Raw genomic sequence first — 19,082 nt, forward strand, 5'->3', positions numbered from 1 at the left:
CACATTTGGCCCTAGAACCACCACTTTGACACACATACTCTAAAACCCACAAAATTTGGCAACATAACTCCAATTCCTCTGGATTGGGAGGACCTGCTGTAAAACATTTTTAAAAATCCCATCCCTGAAAATAAAAACACCGTCAAATCTGATGGAAAATTTCCCCGGTAAAGATGAAAATCCAGCCGCGTTCTCCACAACGCCGAGTCAGCAGACAACAGGTTTATCTAACACTGGCTTTTCTTTTTTTTAAAAGCCAAGGAGCCTTTTCCGAAAAGTGATGTCAGGAGGAGGTTTTTATCTTTCGGGGCTGGCTGAGCGATGGTCCGACTTAACCCGCACATAATCAACTATTTTTGTTTCATTGTGGCCGAAAGTCATCCCTCTCATTTAAAAAGGTGGCGTATCTACGCTGTCTCAATTCATCTTGGCCTCTCCCTGTGTTTGCCCTTCCGCCTTTCCGCCTTTTCCTCCCCCCGCATCCTCGCATCCATCTTGTTGCCGCCTCCCTCCGGCCCCCTGGCCGAGCCGTTGCGCCATTCCCAAAGTCATCCGCAATCAGACATCTTCGGCGGATTAATTACAAGCGTCCCCGGCGCGCCTTGATTGAGCATCTAACGGCCCCGCCTCCACGGATGCTGGCTAACACCCCCTTTTAGACGTTGCTTTTGTGACATGCTAAAGTGTTTTAAGTTATTAACGATTGTATATTGGGGATTACAAGTAGTTTTGGATTTGATGTTTCTCGGTGTTGGATTATTGATGCCTTGATCCACATATAGCTGAATAGTTAAGGACTTCTTGAAGTTGTAGAAAACAAAAGGTAACAAGTTATGACCTTTTATTGAACAAGTGTAATTGTACATTATGTTTTAGGTTCTAAAGTGTTGCTAATATATATATATATATATATATATATATATATATATATATATATATATATATATATATATATATATATATATATATATATATATATATATATATATATATATATATATATATATATATATATATATATATACACAGACATATACACACATACACACAAATATACACACATATACATACACATTCATATATAAACACAGACACACATATAGACGCAAATATACACACATATATACACATACACAAATATACACACAAATACACGCATACACAAATATATACATATACATACACACACATATATACACATACACATATATATATATACACAAATACACGCATACACAAATATATACATATATATATATATATATATATATATATATATATATATATATATATATATATATATATATATATATATATATATATATATATATATACACATACACATATATATACACATATATATACATATATACACACATACACATATATATACATATATATATACACGTACACGTATACATATATACACATATATACACTTATATATACACATACATATATACACACAGACACACATATAGACACAAATATACACATATATATATTCATATATATACACACATACACATATATACACATATATACATATATATACACACATACACATATATATAAATATATATATACACGTACACATGTATACATATATACACATATATACACTTATATATACACACATATATACACACAGACACAGATATAGACACAAATACATATATATACACAAATACACATATATATACACATGTTTTGGTTCTAACGTGTTGTTAATATGGGTGTAATTGTATATTACGGATTGAAGACAACAACTAATCACTGTTGTGATTATTTCTCCCCGTGTTTCGAAGATGAAAATGCAGGGTGCAACACCTTTCTTTTTTTGGCTTCTTTTCCTTCAAAACTTCACCTCTCGTTAGCCCCTCGGTCCCTGCGCCCCGCGGGATGAGGCGCCTGGGCTAATTGGACATCGATTGCTATTGGGTGCTCTCCGTGATCTTTCCCGAATATTGGGATGGCACTAACTTAACAATGAACTGAGGTGAAGCGCGAGCCGAGAAAACGGATGAGCGAGCGAGGCGGAGACTCGCTAAACGCTTCAGCTTAAAGAAATACAATAGCGAGCGTTTAGCTACTTTTTGGAGTGTTTAGTTTAAGGCATTGAGTCCCTACCGGCCAACCGTGAGAGCTCATTAGTTAAGACGGCTTCTGTGGGAAGGAGTTCTTGGATTTACAAATATCGGTTGAGGTAAATGCTTTTAGATTAAAGTAGGCTTCAAAAAGTAGGGTGAAAATGGCATTCAGTTGAAATTTTCTGGAAAAAACAGTCGTCCCATATGTTTTCAAGAATTTTAAGAAACTCAATATCATGTTGGCCTTACCATTTTTGATATAATATTTAAAATTTTGTAATTTTTTTATAAATGGATTAAAAGAACTGGATTAAAAGTCTTGAATATTCAGTTTTTATATAGATCTAAAACAATGTTTATTTTAGCTTTTTTTAAATATATTTTTAGATTTTACAAAATTATTTTTGAACTCAAAACTGAACAAATGCATTAAAAAATTACAATTATTGATTTAAAAAAGGGAAAATCAGGAAATAATATACATCTATACTCTTCATTTTAATTCGATCCTAAAACAGAAAGTTGGCACTCATCATTGACTTTCCTGGGCCACACAAAATGAGGCAGCGGGCCAGATTTGGCCCCCAGAGCCGCCACTTTGACACCAAAATGGATGACTAGCCAATCGCAGGGCACAAGGAGACAAACAACCAATCATAGCTACACTTTTCAACCAACTAGCCTGGCATACATGTTTTGTAATGTGTGAGGAAACCCAAGTACCCGGAGAAAAGCCACACAGGCCCAGAGGGAGAACATACAAACTCCTAGACAGGGAGCCAGCCGGTGGAGGAAATCATAAATATGTCATGTCACTTGATCAAGCAAATCGACGGTGATTCCGAGACACGTTGACTTTGTTGCTTCCGCTCTGTTTACAATGGCTGCGTCTGGGTGGCGAGATGGGGGGGGGGGGGGGGGGGGGAGCATGGGGGGCCTGGGGCTGGAGGTGGGGGGCGCTATTGGCCAGGGCAGGTAGATGCTGTTAGTTAAATGATGCTGGCGTGCAAAAGAGGGATTGCTTTGGGAAGTTGTCATCCATCATGGTTTTAGAATGACTCAAAGCAGCACTCTGCTTGGAGGGTTATGGTCTGGGATTCATGATTGATGCGAGCTGGATGGCTGTTTTGCAGAAGGGAGTGTGAAAGAGATTGCATGTCTGTGTGTACGTGTGTGTGTGTGTGTGTGTGTGTGTGTGTGTGTGTGTGTGTGTGTGTGTGTGTGTGCAAGAGAATGTGAAAGCCAATGAGATGAGCCGGAAGATGGGGTTGTTCAGGAAACTTCTTAAACTCAATCTAATCTGACCATAACAACCGTTTCCATGTAGGAAAAAATAGTCCATTCCGATTTCATTATGTACATGGAGCATTAGTGGATTTTTCTTGACCTGACTAAAGTTAAGCACCCTGGCGAACCTACACATACACACGCTAAGAGTCAGTTTTGGTGTTGTTTGCTATTTTGAAAATGCGAGGAAGTTGGTGCTTTCAAAATATGGCGGAAATGTGTTTTCGCTGACAATCAAGGCAATCCTTTAATTCCCTTTAGATCATGTGGGGGGCAAATCTGTTTTAGATCTATAAAAACTGAATATTCAGGGATTTTAATCCAGTTCTTTTAATCCATTTATAAAAAAAAATCTAAATATGGCAAAATGGCAAAATTTGGGCATTTACATGTAAAATACTACTACATTTCTATTCTACAATTCATTTCGTAAGTAGAATGAAAAGTCCTTAGTAGGAGGAGGAGGATTCAGTATGCTTTCAGCAACATGTTATTGCATGAATTTTGGTTAGTCCTGGGAAAAATTCTCAAACAATCCACAGATGAACCCGTTGATCGGGATAAACTCCGGGTTCTACAATGGGAAGCTCTCTTTCCACTGTAAAAATAAATATCTTCCCAGAGAAATATCCCAGATTCGAGTGGACGGATCTCTGCCCGGGACGTTAGATTCCTCCGCCTTTCCGCCTCCTGTGGATGGCGAGCGGTAAAGACGGGATTGCCAAGAGGTTAAGCTGACCTCGGGCTCCCGCTTTGGAGTAGGCTTACCCGGGCGGGAGTGGGAGATGACAAAACATTTAGCCCAATCTCAATTGCAGCCTGGCTGACAGGCCCGGAAACAAAAGCCGGCCTCCTGAGGAACGGTGGTGGGGGGGCGGGGGAGGAGGAATCACCCAATGAATGTCAATTAATTTGCCAGGACCGCCTCGAATTGATTAGAATATAAAACAATCTTTGTAGAACGCAGAGGGGAATTGACGTGCCAGACCTTCAAACTCAGCCAATGCGCAGGAATGACAAAATGAAAGAAAGATGAGTGATTTGTGGGCCCACTCGTCGGGGTGCGTGGAAAGTAATTAACATGATAGGAGCCCCCCCCCTCGCCACCGAACCCCCCTCCGCCCGATAGCGCGTTCCCCGCAGCGAGGTCGTTCAGCAGACATTAACCGACACCTGAGCCGCCTCTCAGACAACAAACACGCCACGCATGGCTAATGCCGAACACGCACCGACAACCCGCCCGGCAACGTGTTCCTCCGCCCACATTTCCCCGGCAACCGACACCTGCTGCAAATGCGCGGCAATCGGCGGACGTGATGCCGCGCGTCTTTAGCTTGTCAGCGGCGCATATGGCCCGGGCTAGCTCGCTCCGAATAAATTCATTACGGCGCTTTCACGGATCAAATCAAATAGGCATGAAAGGAATGCTAATTAAAAAAAAATGCAGAGTAGTCATTGAAAAAAGGGGGGAAATAAATGTTGTTTCATTGTTAGCTAAGAAGAATTGCCTATTTTTAACTTGCTGTTTTAGAATATTTGGATTTTGCTGTTTAAGAAGAGAATGACTGATTTTGAAAAGGTTAGTTCGAGTGAAACTATGAATGATAATGAAAAAAAAGGGAAAATATGAAGATTTTAGCCACTTCTATTCTTTACTAATCAACAGCGCTTGGGTGAATATAATTTTGAGAACTAGTTTCGACAGTAAACTCTGTCATGTTGTCGAACGTCCGGGCGACCAAACGTCCGGGCGACCAAACGTCCGGGCGACCAAACGTCCGGGCGACCAAACGTCCGGGCGACCAAACGTCCGGGCGACCAAACGTCCGGGCAACCAAACGTCCGGGAAACCAAACGTCCGGGCAACCAAACGACCGGGCGACCAAACGTCCGGGCAAACAAACGTCCGAGTACCCAAAAAATGGCTCAAATGACTCCCAAGATTATTCAAAATAATTCAAAAGGAAAGAAAAACTTAACATTTGGTTGGATTTCATGACCTTTGACATTATTTTGTCAACTTGGAAACATAGTCAAGGCAACAATTGACATCTTTTAACTTGGATTGATCTTCCAAGTCAAAGTGTGAGCAAACAAAAACCTGAAAAAAAACAATCCGACTGTCCTCCTCAAAGTAATGAGACATCCCGGCACAGAATGCTGACAATAGCACCGATTTTTTCCCCCTTTCCAGCGCCACCTTTTGTCTCCTCCTCCTACTTCAATCCTCCACAAGGCCGAGACCTTCACTCCTCTAATCCCAGAGCCGTGGCTTGGCCCGGACCCCAAACGTCCCCCTCGGAAATACGGCGCTCCTAATTTGCTCAAGGATTAGAGCGGGAGCACCGGGGTCGACGCCGGGCCGCCACCGCGGACCCCGAAAGAGAAGAAACGCAAACAAGTGGGGAGGACCTCGGGGGCCTGGGGGACGAGGGCAAAACATGTCACAGAGCCACGGCTAAACGCCATTATGCATTCACACACTGTATGTACACACACATACACGCTAACGCAGGGGTGGGCAAACTTTTGGGCCCGGGGGCCACATTGACTTTAAAAATTTGACAGATGGGCCGGGTCAGCACATGATATGATACATATAAAAAAGTGCATCCGTTAACAGTACATATGAAACATAAACTGGAAAAAAAGGATTCAAGTATTAACATACTCATCACTCATCATTAAAGTCAAAAGTATAAAGTACAAAGTCAAGTAAAATTGAATGCCCATGTATCTTTTTTTAAATGACATTTTAATATTTCTTAATACATTCCTTTTGACTTGACTTTGTACTTTATACTTTTTACTTGAATGATGAGTGATGAGTATGTTAATACTTTAGTCCCTTTTTTCTCTTTATGTTTCATATGTACTGTTAACGGATGCACTTTTTTATATGTATCATATCATGTGTTGACCCCGCCCATCTGTCAAATTTTTAAAGTCAATGTGGCCCAAAAGTTTTGCCCACTCCTGGGTTAACATGACATAGCTAAAATTGATTAAATTCAACAATAATTGCCCAATCTTAGAAGAGCCAATGGTTTCTATTGTGATACTAAAAGTGAAAATAAATAAAAAACATACTCTTAATAGAATAATTGAACTCAACCTCTCCATACCATTTAACAAAAGCATCCTATGAAGATTTTGCATCATCCTAATAAGCAATCAAAGATGATACATCAGTCTTACTTCTGACTTGCCAATGTTAAAAAGAAAGAAAGGAAAAAAAAAAGGCAAGAGAAAGAGAGAAATAAGTTCAGACAGAGGTTTGATGATGATGCCGGCCAGTTGAAGGCGTGTGGGAAGCAGGTCGTGCTAAAAAAAAAAGAAAAGAAGAAGAACAACGGGAGGCAAACTTGCTGATTGTCAAGGAGAGACGAAACATCAGTGTGAAAACTTCTAAAGAAGGCCCTGCTCTGGGTTTTAAACGCTCTCTCCTCCCTCTTGTGCCTGCCTTTCATGAATTAAAAGCACGGGGCGCTCTGCGGGGAGAAGCGTCGTTAATTCCGATCAGATCTCCGCCATCCCATCCCCTCCCTTTCCACCGCCGCCGCAACACCGCCTCGCTTTCCCCACGACGACGCTTGCCAGAACGCCTGACAGACGGAGATGGGATCTGACAGTAAACAGGCGCGGCCATGCCCGGCCCATGATTGACACGTAGGCAGGTCGGCGGGGGCCCGCCCCCCTCCTAATCCTGCCCTGTCAGCTCTAATTGGGGAGGTGGGGCTCCGTGTCACCAAGGTGACTGATTGACAAGCCCCGGCTTTGCATAGATATGAGGAAAAGGTAGGAAAGTTCACGCATGGCGTCACACCTTTAACACTACCAAACTGCTAATAGAGATATAGCCTTGTGTGTGTGTGTGTGTGTGTGTGTGTGTGTGTGTGTGTGTGTGTGTGTGTGTGTGTAAAAGATAGACTCACCAACATGTCAAAACCCATAAATACATACGGCACAATAAACTGTAAGCAATACTGACATGTATACAAGGTGCAACATGGATTATGAGCAGGGGCGGAACTTTGGGGGGGATGTCAGGGGAGATGGGCCCCTAGGGGAGGGATGGGTCGCAGTTTTTGGAGGTCAAGGAATGATACTTGAAGGTGTTTTGACTGGAAGCATGCATAGTGCACTGGTGTTTTATTTTTGAGATGAGAAGAAGAGGAATGGCCTAAAAATAGCAGGGTTAGGGAAGCTATGGCTCGGGAGCCACATTTGGCTCTTTTGGTGGATGCTTATGGCTCTCTGCTATTCTGTGAGCTAAAATTTGCATGCATTCTATTGATTAGCGTCAGGGTAACAATTTTTTTAACATAATTCTGAGAGTTTTTCTACTTTAAAGGCAGTGAAATGAGTAAAAATGCACGCGTTTTCATGTATTTTTTACTTCTATGGCTCTCAATTAATGGCAATTGAAAATATGGATTGGTTATGGCTCTCTCGGGCAAAAAGGTTCCCGATCTCTGATCTATGGGATATGATGCAAGATTAAATCATAAAGTGAGGAAAATTAAGCAAAATTGACTCAAAATGAAGAAAAAATGACACAAAATTCACATTAAGTGAACCAAGAAGTGACTTGGGAATGTCTAAAAGCCTAAATGAGCAAGGCATCACTTAGAAAAGCACCAGAATCCACTTCATGAAACTCTAAATCAACAGAAATGAACTGTAAAGACCCCCAAATTAACAGGGAATGACCCCAAAATCAATAGTTGACATTTGTCAATACATCTATTCGAAAGTGTTGACTTTTTAATGGAAAGAGAGGTCCGAAAACTTAAATTGTCGTCTAAATAATTCCTTTAAAATTACAAAACATTCCATTAAGAGGACGCTTCTTAACATTACCAAAAATAGAGATAGCTTTGTAAAAAAATGAATGTCCTTATGGCCACTTTATTAATGAAAACAATGCAGCCGGCAGGATGATAGATCTTTTCTTGATGGATGTGCTAAATGTTTTATGTCATGATATTTTATGAGATGACTTCAAGGCTTGCGTCATCTTGTACTGAGAGATGATGGCGGAAAGTTCAGCATATTCAACTTTTGATTGGAGAATGATTTTTTTTTGAATGAAAAAGTTTGGAAAATCCATACGTAAAAAAAATGGGTGAATATGCGTGGGAACCCAAATTTAAAGGCTTTAATTTATTTAATTCATTTTAGGGCTGAAAACCCAAAAGTAAAAACTGAAAAACGTGAAAAATGAATAATAAATGGAAAAAAACAGTCACAAATTAAGCAAAAAAAATATACCAAAAAAAATCATGTGTTATGTTATGTTATACGATATATTTATTTAATCTTTGCTTGTTTTTTCTTCTTTTAATTTACATTTCAAGATGATTTTGGAAGAATACATTTTAAAAATGTTATATATTTTATTTATTGTTTACATTTTTTTGGGATAACTTAATTTTAATTAGTTTTTAGATGCCACAACCAGAATTGCTAAAAAAAAAGTCCACTAATTTGAGTGCAATAACTACAAAATAAGTGCCTAATTATCCCCCCTCAAATAACATTAGTGTAGTAATTTTCATCATTTTTGACATAGTTAAAATAGCCAAAACTTCAATTTTTTGGGTAGTAAGTGCAAGCCTGTATAATATTAAGTGTAAATTGAAATATAAAGGCAAATGTCTTTGTTTTAAGGATAGAAAAGTGATGGCACATGACTCCCAAATACACATATGCATGTTGAGGTGCGTACGCTTTGATTGACAGCTGCCACTGACCCGTGCCAGTCAGAGTGCCATGCTGCGGGGCGACGGGGTCGATCGCTACGGAGACGACCTTCGCCCTCATCTGCATCCCGCCTTCATTAGCCGAGCCAGGCAAGGAGAATAACAACCCAATAAATTAATAAAGAGAAAGCGGCAAAGAGAGGGGAGGGGGGGGGGCATAGGGCTAGTGGAGGGGGGGGGGTGCTAGAGGGAGGTGAGGCGAGACGATGGGGGACAGAGGAAAAAGAGCAGTCAAGTATGGAGGAGGTGAAAACTGGATGGTTGAAAATAAAACAGGGATGCTTAAATTGATGGATTGGGGGGGGTTTGGGGGGTGGGGAGTTGAAAATTGAAATTTCCATTGAGATCCATTAGGATTATTGGAATATAGTTTGTGGGATTATCGCTATCTAAAACTAAAAAAAAGGGTTACATTTATGTATAACAGCAAATACTGTGATTGGAATGACTTAATTGTGGTGGCTATTGTGTGTTGTGCTAAAGTTGCATACTGAACTTTGGAGGTGGTGCTGTATTTTATGGGGTTGAAGTCTGGCACTTATTTAGCATGCTGGCAACGTGGCTGACGTGTTAATAAAGAATGAGATTTAATCATCTATTGTTCTAGGTACTTGTTCATAAACACATAACAGAAATAGAGTCAGCAAAGACATCCACTGATGGTAAAACTCGCACAAACACACACAAACACACACAAGAGAGTCTGTTGAGCTTTCCTTGTAAATAAATAAATGATGGCCAAGTATGTTACACAGGATAGACCGCTGGGTCCCAGGAGGACACTAGCAAGGATGCATGCTCATCTTGAGACTCTGTCTCACCCTACTACTACCACCACTACTACAAACGCTACCACTACTATCACTAATACTGCATCACTACTACTATCAAAACTACTACTTCCACAACAACCACCACTACTGCTACCACCACCACCACTACTACAACTACTAACACTACTACTGCCAAAACTACTACCACCACTACAACTACAACTACTGACACTACTACTGACATCATTACTACTGCCAATACTAATACCACAACAACTACTACTACCACCACCACTACTACAGCTACTACCACCACTACTTTCAAAACTACTACCCGGAGTACTACTAATACTACCATGACTAATACTACCACCATCACTAAAACCACAACAAACACTTACTACTACTACTACCATTTCCATCACTACCACTACAACAAATACTACTACTACACAAACAACAACCACAACAACAAATACTACCACTACACAAACAACACCAACAACAAATGCTACTACTACTACTATTACTACCACCACTATCACTACAACAAATACTACTACTACACAAACAACACCAATAACAAATACTACTACTACAGCATCTCAAATGTTTTGCACAGCAATAACATAGCAATTCACATACTATTTGCAAACTACTTTTGGAGGAGTCCATTTCATCAAATAGCGCCGCGATCAATAGCGTCTTGTTTACTTTGAGAGAGATTAGAATGATAGCTTGACATGAGAAGAATCCGACTGGGCCAAATGATTGGAATTTAACTGTAGCCCCGAGCAGACACTTCTCATCAAGTCCGAACGCCGTTGGACCAAAGTATTTACGGGCAGACGTGCTCTAGTCGCGTGCCGGCCAATCGAAAAAAAGAGCCCGGCGACGCGCCACCTCGTCAAAAAGACGCCCGGGTGACGAGCGAGGACGCAGTTGATGAAAAGAGGCCATTTGGGGTCGAGGCGTACCGATAGCGGGGAGCGGCACCCGCTGCGCCGGGAAAGGAAAATTCTCAGGGCGATCGATGGAGGGGATTAGGGCGGGCTTTGGCGGGGGGCTCTGGATCTGAGCGCCGCTCTCTACTGGGGCCAGGGGCCCCCGCGGGAGCTTTAGAGAGGAAAGCGGTAGGGCAAATCAAGAGGAAAGTGGACCGAGGGCTAACCTGGAACTGTCAGGAGGCTGAAGAGGAGGTCGGCCCAGCTGGGAAGAGCGGCTCCCTCGCCGTCAACTCGGGCCTTTCGCCAAAAAAAAGACACTGTGGAATCAAAACATTGAATTAATATTTGTCCTCTCAGGGGCCCTTTGCACCACAACTAGGGTTAAAAGGCAAGCAAAATCTAGTCCTGAGAGCCTTATAGTCTTGCCTTGATTATTGCAACTTCATTTTTTTCTGCTATTAATGACTTTTTCATTAAAAAGTTCATAAAAATGTGAAAATTCAACTGAAATGTGCTACTAGGACTTAGCACTGAAGAATAAAAAAGTGCTTAAATGGGGGTGACATGGCAAAATTTGAAAACAGGGTGGTTAGCATATCGGGCTCACTGTTCTGGGGTCGTGGGTTCGATCCCAGGACGGCTGTTACTGTGTGGAGCATGTTCGCCCTGGGCTGCATGGGTTTTCCTCGGGTTGTCTGTCCCTTGCACCCTGTGATTGGCTGGAACAATTCAGGCGCCTGAAGTCAGCTGGGATATTGCTCCAGCACCCCTGTGAATCTTCTTAATGATCACACTTTGCTATTTAAACAGATGACAATGCAAAAAAATACTTTTGTGTAACATCTGATTTGCAAACTTGTTATTTTATTTTTATTTTTAACTTAAGTGCCCCCCCTAGCCGATTCATGGCTTCTTCTTCAGCGAACTAAAGCGCAAGAAATATCCTAAAAACTAAAGAAGGTTATTAAAAAAGTGGCACGCACATACACTCCAACTCCATCGGCGAGTCTCCTCCAATTCCCGCGATTGGTCAGCCCACCCCAGGGAACGAGCGGTCGGATCCATGATTCATTTTTTTTGCGATGGGGGTTTGTCAGTGAAGCGGTTGGGGTGGGGGGAGATTGGGGGGCGAGAGAAGAAACACCCGAGACCACTGGGAAATTATACGAAGGAGCGGCATGGTGGATGTGGAATTAAACGGCATAATTAATCAAGCACAAAAACAAGCACGTTTGCTCCTACATTTATTATTTGCATTTTTTTTTCCACTTGAGGGGAGGTCATCAGCACGTGTACAAGTCGGCGCCCTCCCCGATCCGCCTCGCCTTGACCTTCGACCTCAGTTCCTATCTCAAAAGAAGGGACACCCGCAGAAATACGGCTTATTTTTTCTTTCCTCCTTGAAATTTAGCTTCTGTTTTCTTTTAAATAAGGACGTCTTAAAATTGGGTTCGCAATTCCGAGTACTTGAGCTGGAGAGGGGAAATATTATGGTCTGGCGGGGTAAAGAAAGTGTTAGGGCAGGTTGAAACGTGGCGCTTTTTTATCAACGTATCGATCAGCAAACTCTTGAGTGACAAATGATGCTGATTGTCATGCAACCTTGTGGCACATTTTACGGGCTGACCTAATTTAAATGTTAATATCATTCTGCCTTTGCTTCTGTACGCAAGACAAAAGGTCATTTCCTTCTTTTTTTGTGTGTGTGTGTGTTGGCTCATCCAAGCGTTGCCCTTATTTTGTCCACCAAACGTCTATTTGTAACATTTGAACTTTATTGGCATCACATTGGCGATTAAATGAGGGAGATTTTGTGGCCTTTTGATAAAAATACTTTTTTTTAATCATTCTTCCAATCAAAATATTTTTAAATTCTCTTCTAAGAGATTTTTTTTCCTCTAATTGCTTGTTTTGAAGTCAATTTTTCTTAATGTTGGTTTTCTTACATATGGTGGTAGATGGGCGCCATCTATTGGTACGCAAAATTCATCCAAACTAATTTCGAAGTGCAGAATTCAAGGTAAAAATACTAAATGAGATTACATATGTTTTTTGGGTGATTTCGTGTAACCTGAATTTGAAGAACCATCTTGTCTGTCTTTTACTGTGTCTGTATTCTCATTTGCCAAATATGGGATGAATAAAGTTATCTAACCTAAGATAATCTAATACCTAGTCTCGATCTGATCCCTTAATGATTTGTTAAAGACCAAAAATACATTTCTAGTGACAATATCTCCTATTATTTAGTATTTTTTAACATTTTCTTGCATTTTTTTTGCAATTCAACATCTACTTTTCTCTTTTTTCTTTTTAAAATATCTTATTATTGCTTTGTAATCCTTACATTTACAAAAAAAACCTTAAAAATTAAAAAAAATTCACTTCATTCTGATGATTTTAAGCAGTTTTAAGGTAAAAAAGAGTCACTTTGTCCAAGTAAAAGAGCCTCTTTTTACTCAACATATTTGGCGCTAATGATCTTTTACCGCCAGCCCTTCCCGGTCTGAATAAACTGGACATTGAGCGCCCAACAGTCTATACGTACGATAGTTTTTTTCAGCAAGCAATCCAGATTAAACGTGGTCGCTGTGAGAGGTGTGGCTTTTGATTTTTGGGATCATTCAAATAGTTACAGCGGCACTGGAGTGTGAAAGTGGTTCATTTTAGCCGTTTCTATTCCCGCGTCATCCGTGTCCTTGGTTTCTATCAATAATGTAGTGCCGTCGGAGGAGGAACGAGAGAAAGGTCCTTAAAAATGAGGGATTTCCATTCTTATGGTGGTGAAATAACTGGAATTTTCAAGATGGAAGTCGTCGTTTGCTATCACTAAGCTAGTAGGAGCAGTAGTAGTACCTCAATTTACAGTCAATACGGTTAAAGGGCATAAAAAGAAACAAAAACAAACAAAAATTATGTTTTATCTATTTAAATCTAATTTGTGATCTTGTCTTTTTGTCAATTGGTTTACTTTACACCTTTATTTCACACCCAAATTTGCAAAATACCGTAATTTTCCGAGTATAACCCGTAATTTGCGACTAAAAATTGGTATACATTTTTTTTGTAGTACGGAAAGCTGTTAAAACAAACTAGCAGTATGAACGCAATTCTCAAATGGAATTTAATATTGGAAAACCTTATTATATATTTTTTTTCAACGTCTGATTCATCATCACAACAATCGATTCCATTCTTCTTCATTTCTTTTTTTCTAAATCGACCACTAACCAGTAGAACGGGCTCTCACGCTCCATCTGGTGGACATAGACATGTTTTACATCACCTATGGATGTAAGTTTCACTGAGATTTGTGTATAACGCGCAACCAAACTTTTTGGTACAAAATTATGCTTTTGTTATACCCAAATATATACGATACAACTATCATATAAAAATAAAAGAACTCCCGCAATCTAACTCCATTTTATCAATAAATATTCGACATGAGGTCACCAACGAAGCCCCATTATTGTTGCGCGCAGGCACAAATAAACGTCTCGGAGAAGAGCTATTATGAGCAGCGGGCATAAAGCCGTCAAGCGAAGCCGCTCGATAACAGCGGCTTGTTCCTGGAGCGTCGTCATCCATCCAGGTATCAATATGGAAATAGCGCCGCTATACGACCCAGACATGAATCAATGGCGCTCCCACAAGGAGGAGGAGAGGGTGCCGAAGCTACCCCAAATCATCAATGAGACAGATCGGACGGCAGTCAGGCCGTATTGATAAGAGCCTTTCCACCTGTGGAAGCCAAACGGCCCACTAAAACAATTTATTTTATTATTATTATTTATTTTATTAGTGGTGCAGATGCCCAAAAAATAAAACTATAAAAAAAACTATACTGTGTGGAGTGTTCATGGTCCCTTGGACTTTTCTGTTACGTTTAAGCCTTCTTTTTTAGGAGATAGTCCCCATTAGTTTGGATTTGACTTATTTATTAATTCATATTCATGTTAATGTTTTGAGATTGTTTAGTTTAATAAGCTTATTTTTTTAATATTTTTTAGGCTTTTGGGCAATAATATTGTTTTGTGTTGTGAATTATTTGGAGAGGAAAGAAAACAAAACAAACAAACAAACAAACAAAAAGTGCATCAGGTGATTAAATTGGCTGAATGTTTGCAGGCTTGTGTTCTTGAATGTTCCAAACAAATCTAAAAATCATATTTATATCTGCACTTACTTGAAGTAGGTGGGGAGTGCACTAACATATGAAGTTATATTAACGATTTTTTAAAATAATAGAATGTATTTTCCACTGCAAAAAAAAACATTTTAAGAAAAATAACTTTGTAACTCGGCCTACCTTGTAAATTTTGAATGGATTTTGATGCATCGTCATCCTTTTCGTCTCGAGGCTTCATTCCACACATTTCTGCATCTTAAAGCCGATTTATAAGTTGTTTTTGTGGACATTGCGTGGAAGAAAGACGATCGTGCAACTAATAGTTGTCACTCGTGTGCTATAGACGCAACAATGTTAGTCGTGCGGTAAAAGAGAGACCCCTAGTGGAACAAGACCTGCAGTACACTCAACAGACACTCAAAATGAATAGTAATCCCTTTCCTTTATATTTGGATTCAAATATATTCACAATATGGCTTATATAATTGATAAATCATGATTTAACAATGTAAAGTACATATTTTTGGAATATTTAATGAAATGTGGTTCCAATGTAGTATAAGTGATGCTCTTATAAGTGTATTTATCTCTGTAAATAGAGTCTATATATGATATATTTGTCTATATATGATATATTTGATTTGCACTGTCTAGTGCAACACCTTCTAAAGTTCAAAGGTCACGATTCCCGTGTACACCGGACGGCCTGCCCTTTTCGCCAGTGAGAGTTAGAGAGAGAAGCAATACAAAGGTCACCCGCATGGATTTCCTCAGCTGCAATTCAATGAAAAGGTCAAGAGGGGGCACCGCCAAATGGCAGGCGGCCATTCACGCGCGGGGGGATTGAGTCCTCACCTCACCCTTGGAGGGGAGTGAAAAGGGCGTCTAGGGAGCCACCTTGTGTTCAATTTCTTCAATAATTCAACTCCCCAGTACAGCAGGGGTAGGGAACCTATGGCTCGTGAGCCATATGTGGCTCTAAAATACGAAAAACAAATGAGATTGGACAGAGCCACCGCCACTGGCTTCTGCGTGACGGTGCCATCTCCCTGAATTTTGGTAGCATTGGTTTCCAATATTAGGAGATTGAGTTTCAGTTAAGTTATATAGCCTCATGTTTCCTGGAAATATAACCTAGACCGACATTGACCTTGACGTGATTCGAACACGCAACCTTCTGATCTGGAGTCAGACGCGCTACCATTGCGCCACAGGGTCCTGATGTCAACGATGTAGAATACCAATAAAAATAATGATTCTGCCTGAATTTAGGTAGCTTAGAATATTGCAAAAATGTCAAGTTTCCAATACTAGAAAGACAAGTTTCAGATGAGCTATATGTAGCCTCACAATTCCTGGACATATATAACCTCTGCAGAGAGTGACCCTGACGTGATTCGAACACGCAACCTTCTGATCTGGAGTCAGACGCGCTACCATTGCACCACAGGGTCCTGATGTCAAGGATATTCACTACTAATAACAATAATGATTCTGGCTGAATTTTGGTGGCATAGAATATTACAAGAAAGTCAAATTTCCAATATTAGAACAGCATGTTTCATAAAATTTATACAGCCCAAAATTTCCAAGAAATATAACCTAGGCAGAGATTGACCCTGACATGATTTGAACACGCAACCTTCTGATCTGGAGTCAGACGCGCTACCATTGCGCCACACGATCCTGATGTCAAGGTAATTCATTACTAATAACAATAATGATTCTGGCTGAATTTTGGTAGCATAGAATATTACAAGAAAGTCAAATTACCAATATTAGAACAGCATGTTTATACAGCCTGACATCTCTAGGGAGTATAAGTTTGGCAGAGTTTGACCCTGACGTGATTTGAACACGCAACCTTCTGATCTGGAGTCAGACGCGCTTCCATTGCGCCACAAGGTCTTGATGCAAATGATGCAGACTACCCAGAACAATAAAAATTCTGCCGGAATTTTGGTAGCATAAAATATTGCAAGAAAGTCAAATTTCCAATACTAGAATATCAAGTTTCATATAAATTATATAGCCTCACATTTCAGGAAATACATAACTTAAGCACAGATTGACCCTGACGTGATTTGAACACGCAACCTTCTGATCTGGAGTCAGACGCGCTACCATTGCGCCCCAAGGTCCTGATGCATATGATGCAGACTACAAAGAACAATAAAAGTTCTGCCGGAATTTTGGTAGCATAAAATATGGCAAAAAGTAAAGTTTCCAGTATTAGAACATCAAGTTTCAGAAATTTTAGACAGCTCCACAGCTCCAGGATTAAACCTAGGCTGAGATTGACCCCGACATGATTTGAACACGCAACCTTCTGATCTGGAGTCAGACGCGCTACCATTGCGCCACAGGGTCCTGATGTAAAGCTCATTCACTACTAATAACAATAATTATTCCCGCCTGAATTTTGGTAGCATAGAATATTACAAGAAAGTCAAATTTCCAATATTAGAACATCAAGTTTCAGATAAATTACATAGCCTCACATTTCCAGGAAATATATAACCTAGGCACAGACTGACCCTGACATGATTTGAACACGCAACCTTCTGATCTGGAGTCAGACGCGCAACCATTGCACCACAAGGCGCTGATATATACAATGCTAAACATTCTGCCCGAATTATGGTAGCATAGAAGATTACAACAAAGTGCTTGAGACATGAGATGGGGGGGGGTATATTAAATATATTTAATTCTAAATATATTTAATATACCCCCACTTAATATATCCCCCATGTAATATATCATCCCCATTTAATATACCCCTGCTACTTTATATTCCCCTATTTAATATACCCCCCATTTAATAACATTGGGAAAAGGGAAAACTACAAGAAATACATCCCACTTTTAGATGTAAAGTCATTTAACATTGGTTGAACAACAATTGCATCAAAATCTTTTATATGCGATGTTGTATCAGCAACCAAATTGTCAAAAATGGCAAAATAACGTTGTATTTTTTTATTGCTTAGGTGGCATGACTAATTGTGTTAAAAGGAAAATCACGTCACTCCTTGACAATGAGCACAGATGGAAATGACGAGTCTACGTGTCAACAGGACGGCCCCCCCCAAGTGGAAGGAATTTGCGGCCGCGTGGCGCGTCGTGCCGGGGCACGTCTGCCGCCGACTTGTTTTTGCGCTCAATTAATTCGGATTGCCCTCCGACTTCCAGACAGACGGCAGATCGTCTTTCTAAGAGGGATGTTCCAATACCACGCCATGTGTCAAAGTGGCGGCCCGGGGGCCAAATCTAGCCTGCCACATCATTTTGTGTGGCCCGGGAAAGTAAATCATGAGTGCCGACTTTCTGTTTTAGGATCAAATTCAAATGAAGAGTATAGATGTATTTTAAATTTCCTGATTTCCCCCTTTTAAATCAATAATTGTCATTTTTTAATCAATTTTTTCTGTGTTTTTAGTTCAAAAATCATTGTGTAAAATCTAAAAATATATTTAAAAAAATCTAAAATAAACATTCTTTTAGATCTATAAAAACTGAATATTCAGGGCTTTTAATCCAGTTCTTTTAATCCATTTATAAAACAAAAAATCTAAATATTATATCTAAAATGGTCCAGGTGAAATCAACGTTAAAGCGGCCCGCCAACTAACCAACCCGAGTCGGACAACCTTGCTGTACACAGCAACTATCTCTCCTCCTTCCCTTTTTTCTTCTCTCCTCCCCCTTTTCCCGTCCCGCTCACAAATACGCATTCCGGCTTCTTCCTCGCACATATTCGGAATGGTTTGGAGCGTCCGCGCCCGCCCGCGGGCCCCTCGGGAAAAAGCCGGCCGGCGACACCAAGAGGGAGGACGACGGCCGCGGCGGGGGCCGTGAAATCGCCTTCCAGCCGAAGACGGTCGGGTGGGAGGGCGAGGGCGGGGGGCCTTGGGCCGGGGGCCCCGACCCTCCAACGCCATCCGTGGGCGACCTCTCCTTTTGGGGATCGACAGGTGAGTACTTGCGCCATTCGGCGTTTGGCTGCGAACACGTTGCGTTTAGCGTTTGGCGTCCATTCGTTTTTGGCGTTGGTTGGTTTTTGGCGCTTGCTTCTCTTGTTTTTA

General features: G+C 40.6%; 1 protein-coding gene and 6 non-coding genes across 7 annotated transcripts in view; all 7 read right to left on the bottom strand.

The window, feature by feature from the left end:
- The window catches only part of npas1 (neuronal PAS domain protein 1), a 68,312-nt gene extending 52,999 nt beyond the window's left edge, over positions 1-15,313 (bottom strand). Inside the window, exons 1-2 of the mRNA XM_077722621.1 lie at positions 15,175-15,313; positions 11,087-11,179 (exon numbers count right to left, since the gene is read on the bottom strand). The gene's annotated coding sequence lies outside the window, so the exon portion shown is untranslated. The remainder of the gene's footprint in view (positions 1-11,086; positions 11,180-15,174) is intronic.
- Positions 15,314-16,140: 827 nt separating this feature from the next.
- Positions 16,141-16,212, bottom strand: trnaw-cca (transfer RNA tryptophan (anticodon CCA)). The gene has a single exon. It is a non-coding gene; the product is annotated as a tRNA-Trp (tRNA).
- A 164-nt stretch (positions 16,213-16,376) lies between these two features.
- trnaw-cca (transfer RNA tryptophan (anticodon CCA)) lies at positions 16,377-16,448 on the bottom strand. Its single transcript has one exon. It is a non-coding gene; the product is annotated as a tRNA-Trp (tRNA).
- A 160-nt stretch (positions 16,449-16,608) lies between these two features.
- On the bottom strand, positions 16,609-16,680 carry trnaw-cca (transfer RNA tryptophan (anticodon CCA)). Its single transcript has one exon. It is a non-coding gene; the product is annotated as a tRNA-Trp (tRNA).
- A 150-nt stretch (positions 16,681-16,830) lies between these two features.
- trnaw-cca (transfer RNA tryptophan (anticodon CCA)) lies at positions 16,831-16,902 on the bottom strand. Its single transcript has one exon. It is a non-coding gene; the product is annotated as a tRNA-Trp (tRNA).
- Positions 16,903-17,063: 161 nt separating this feature from the next.
- trnaw-cca (transfer RNA tryptophan (anticodon CCA)) lies at positions 17,064-17,135 on the bottom strand. Its single transcript has one exon. It is a non-coding gene; the product is annotated as a tRNA-Trp (tRNA).
- A 157-nt stretch (positions 17,136-17,292) lies between these two features.
- On the bottom strand, positions 17,293-17,364 carry trnaw-cca (transfer RNA tryptophan (anticodon CCA)). Its single transcript has one exon. It is a non-coding gene; the product is annotated as a tRNA-Trp (tRNA).
- Between the last annotated feature and the right edge of the window lie 1,718 nt (positions 17,365-19,082).

This window comes from Stigmatopora nigra, chromosome 8 (genome assembly GCF_051989575.1).
Source record: "Stigmatopora nigra isolate UIUO_SnigA chromosome 8, RoL_Snig_1.1, whole genome shotgun sequence".
In the NCBI taxonomy this organism is placed as follows: Eukaryota; Metazoa; Chordata; class Actinopteri; order Syngnathiformes; family Syngnathidae; genus Stigmatopora; species Stigmatopora nigra.